Raw genomic sequence first — 4,789 nt, forward strand, 5'->3', positions numbered from 1 at the left:
GGGTTTTCCTATACAAAATGGGGTTTGCTCGGGCCATGAAATGCGTATAATGTCATATTTTATTAGTTCAATAGTAGAGTACTTGACTAGCATGGCCCTGAGTTCTATCCCCAGCAACACACATATAAGTATACACATACACACACACACACACACACACACACACACACACACACACAGAGTCCTTTCAACTCTTTTGTAATATACAATAATGATGGCTACAGAGTTGCTTATGAAAATAAAATTATTAGAACTGGTGCCAGTGGCTCATGCCCTAGTTACTCAGGAGGCTGAGATCATATGGATCATAGTTATTCAGGAGGCTGAAATCTGATGAAAAAAAAAACTAGACCATAATTAAGAGGATCTAAATAAATAGAGCCATATATTATGTTCATATATATGTGTGTGTGTGTGTGTGTGTGTGTGTGTGTGTGTGTGTGTGTGAGAAATGGAAAATATGGCATTAAAAGGCCCATCTGCTCAGAATTAACACAGTGGCCTTCTAAAGAAATCTTTACTATTTTTTCTTGGTTGGCAAGTGGTCAAAATTGACAAGCAGGTTTTGAAATATATAGGATCTGAAATATATAAGACATTCTTGAGAAGAAAAACAAAGTTGGTAGATCATACTGTCAGATTAAAAGACAATAAAAAATCAAGTTACATGCTGGCTGTTCATGCTTATATATCCCGATTACTTAGGTGGCTGAGATTTGAAGATCTCAGTTCAAAGCCAGCCTAGGGAGACAAATCTGAGGGACTCTTAACTTCCACTAACCAGAAAAAAGCTGAAGTGGAACTGTGGCTCTGCTGTGGTGTGCTAGCCTGTTAGAAATAGCTTGGGATGTTTGGATGTCACTAGGAATGAGAACACTTATTCCAAACTCAAATGAGCTCAGCAAGGCAGCTAACTCCTGCAGAAGGGTGTGCCATCAGCCAAAAATCTGGCAAGCAAGCACACAGAAGCTGCAAGCTGCTTCCTTTTTATCCCTAACCCAGCAGGCCTTGCCTCTTTGCTCACATATTGGCTAAGCTCAGATTGACAATCTACCAAAGGATATGGCTCAATAATAGGATGTCATTAAAGTTCAAGGAGTTTCTAACTGGATATCTTCATTAAAGTATAGCAGGAAAAGGATGTAACTAAAATGTAATTTAACAAGGGTCAAACACCGGACTGGGCCAAAGCAGAAACTTTTCAGGAAAATAATTCTCTCAAGAGTAACAGAAAGGAAGAAAACTACTTTGATACAAAAATTGCTTTTCATATGGAGTCTTGGGAGAAAAAACCAAGAGACATGAAGCCCTGAGTTTGAGCCTATGTACAGGCACCAAAATAAAATTATATATACACACATATGCATATATTGTGTGTATATATATATACACATATACAGGCATGCATGCATATATACACACATATATTTACATACATATATATGTCTGTATATGTACATAAAATTAAGACTATGGTATTGGCAAAAGAAGATGAAACCAATAGAAGTAATATATGGAATCCCCATACGATGTCTCCTATATATGGTGGCAGGGAGAAGATGGATATTCTTTTAAATAAACAGTTTGGACAATTAAACATTCATATAAAATGAGCTTTGACCTAATGTCATATCTCACATGAAAAATTAACTTGGAGTAAAACCTAGACTTAAATGGCAAAACAGTATACCTTTGAATAGTATGTAAGGAAATATCTTCCTGACTTTAGGGCAGCAAAAATCTTTATTCTTCCTTTTTCTTCTCCCTTCCTTCTCTCCTTCCTCTTCTATTTCCCCCTTCCTTCCCCTTTTCTCTCTCCCTCCTTTTCTTTTTCTATTTTTCTCTCCTCTCCTTCTTTCCTTCCTCCCTCCCTTCCTCCTCTGTCTTCCTTCCTCTCCTTCCTTCCTTCTTTTCTTTCATTCCTCTTTTCCTCCTCTCCTCCTTTCTTTCATTTTCTTTCCTTTTTGAATTTTTTTTGTTTATTTTTTGAGACCAGGACTTGTTATGTCCAGTTGGCCTTGAACTCTATCCTTAGCCCCCTGGTGTGCTAGAATTTCAGGTATGTGCCATCACACCCAACACCTTTATGTCGGTCTAAGTATTAACTAAACTGGTACATAGTTACATAAAAGTGAATCAAATATTTAATATTATTGCCCTAGGCCTTTTTTTCTGTTCTCTGTTACCTTTTTCCCTTACTATGTTTTCCAAAAAGTATAAAATGAAGATACTAATATCTGTAATGAGAGGAACAAACAACAGAAGTTATTACTTTAAAACAAAAGCTAGTGATAAACCTAGCTCAATTTACTGGCCTGAGCACTGAACACAGCTAAAAATAGTTCAGAGCCTTGTTTGCTGAGAGCAGGGCTATGTTTAACAGGAACTGCACTGGAGTGGAACAGGGTGGAGTCAAAAAGTGAGTCTGGTCCTCTGCAGCCTCTTAAGACCATACCTGCCTTCCCTCGTTGACCCACTGCCAAGTGTAGGATCCCAGTGTGGGAAGGAGAGAAAACGACAAACTCCACTGGGAAGCAGATTGTCCATAAAGGAATACAAACAGAATAGCTACACCCTGGCTGGCTACTCTTAGTGTATAATTCACTTTTCACCTTGTTAGGTTTTCCTTTTCCTTTTTGTTTGTTTTATGAAAATGGAGTGTGTGTGTGTGTGTGTGTGTGTGTGTGTGTGTGTGTGTGTGTGTGGTGTGCTGGTCCAGGGCCTGGAACTTAGGACCTGGGTGCTATTTCTGAGCTTTGTGTTCAAGGCTGATGCTCTATCACTTTAGCTGCAACTCATTTTTTATTTTTTTGGTGGTTAATTGGAGATCAGAGTCTCATAGATTTCCCTGCCTCGGCTGGCTTGGAACCATGATCCTCACATCTCAGCCTCCTGAGTGGCTAGGATTAGAGGTGTGAGTGAGCCACTGGTACCTAAAGTAAGTCTGATCTTTTGGAAAATTGTGGTTCATACCTAAAAAGAAGAGAGGCTGGGGCAGGTGGGGGAGAGGGGGGGAGGAATGTAGTTGTGGAGATGGGAAGGAAGGGATGGTAGGGGAAAACAAAGGAGGAGGCAACAATGTTTGATAAGAAATGTACTCTTTACCTTGCTCATGTGATTATAACCCCTCTGTACAGTATTTTCACAATAAAAAAAGAGAGGCTGAGAATAAGGATTTGTATTTCCCTGGTACTAGCCTTCCCTACCTGGCTGATTGGTAGATCATTTACTCAACTGAGATTATATGTTTCTGTAGTGAACAAAGGGTGTATTGGTATTTTATTGCTTAATGAAAATAAGATCTAAACTTGGTCCTTATACAGATCAAGATCAAACTCCATTTAGCCTCTATATTAACATCAACTCCTCTGACCTTAATTTTTTCTTTTCTTGGTGGTACTGAGGTTTGAACTCAAGGTCTCACACTTGCTAGTCAGCTACTGTAATGCCCAGCCACTCCTGCAGACCTGTTTTTGTTCTTTTTTGAATCACACATTATTTTTGATTAGATAAAATTCCTTACTTTGTATTCCCAATGTTAACTTGGAGACCATTTCATCCCCTTCTCTGTCCACCCTCTACTCTGCTTGTTACCTTTGTCAATAACAAGTATTGGGAAGCCAAGTGGCAAAGCTATTGCCACTGATACCATTCACATGAACTACTATACCAAAAGGATCTCTGTCAGTGATCACACCAATTCTTCCCAAGTTAGCACCTCTGGTCATCACACACAAGTGCCGGTGTCAAACATGATAAAATTGGCTATTTTGCCAGTCTCTAGATTGATGCGAATGGTGCTATTCACTTTGATGAGGGGGTCAGGGTAATGAATGGTCTGATGAGGATTCCCTTTGTGCTCACAAAGACCTTTCTCACTTTGCACAAGTTGTACTTTGCTTCCTCAGATAGAATGCGTTGAACAGCAAGGCGACCATTGGTATCAGATCAGATGGAAATTCTGGCGATATTAATGACATCTGTAAAACCTGCAGGGTAAATTTTATCAGTCCTGGCTTTGCTTTAGATCTTAATGGAGTGCAGCATGCAAAGCTTCTTTACTTGGTCAGGGTGTATTTAAGTCTGTTTCTAAGGAAAATAATGAGAGGCAGACATTCTCTGGGCTTGTGGAGAGAGGAGGATACATGAGGAACAAACATACTGGTTAGTTTATCCAGCATCTAATGCTTTGGAGTGGTTACCCACTTCAGATGCTTCTTGGGACCACAAGCCATGACTGTGCTAGGAACAGAAAGAGATTAATTTGGTTTCTTAACTAGATTTTCCTATTAGGAAGAGTCTGTGCTGTTTACCAGACATGAATTTTAGCTGGGTGGTTCTAATTTTCCAGGGTAATGAATAAATGGCATTGTTCTTCCTTAATCACAGAATTCTGAATCAGCTTTCCAGACCCAGCCTCTCCTAAATGAACTGAGAGCAATGAATTTACAAGCCTCAGGTTCAACATAGTTTTGTTTTCTTCCCCCCCTTTCTCTTTCTCTCTTTCTCTCTCTCTCTGAGACAGGTTCTCACAACATAATCCTTTCTGGCCTTGAACTCTCAATTCTTGTGTCTTAGCCTCTTGTATGCTGGGATTACAGAAGTGTATACCCACACTCAACTTCAACATGTATTTTGAGGCCTGGTTTATCCTTTCTTTGGTGTACATACACACATCACTATGCTGACAAACACATTGGGAGACTAAAAACACTGCCAATTCTGTCCCCCCACAAAGGGCAGGTTTATTGAGTTTAATAATATAAAAAAATTTACTCACTAGTTTCTA

General features: G+C 39.4%; 1 pseudogene; it reads right to left on the reverse strand.

The window, feature by feature from the left end:
- Nucleotides 1-2,332: 2,332 nt before the first annotated feature.
- On the reverse strand, nucleotides 2,333-4,237 carry LOC105983580 (annotated as a pseudogene).
- Nucleotides 4,238-4,789: the final 552 nt, after the last annotated feature.

Source organism: Dipodomys ordii, unplaced genomic scaffold (assembly GCF_000151885.1).
Source record: "Dipodomys ordii isolate 6190 unplaced genomic scaffold, Dord_2.0 Scaffold20, whole genome shotgun sequence".
NCBI classification, from domain to species: Eukaryota; Metazoa; Chordata; class Mammalia; order Rodentia; family Heteromyidae; genus Dipodomys; species Dipodomys ordii.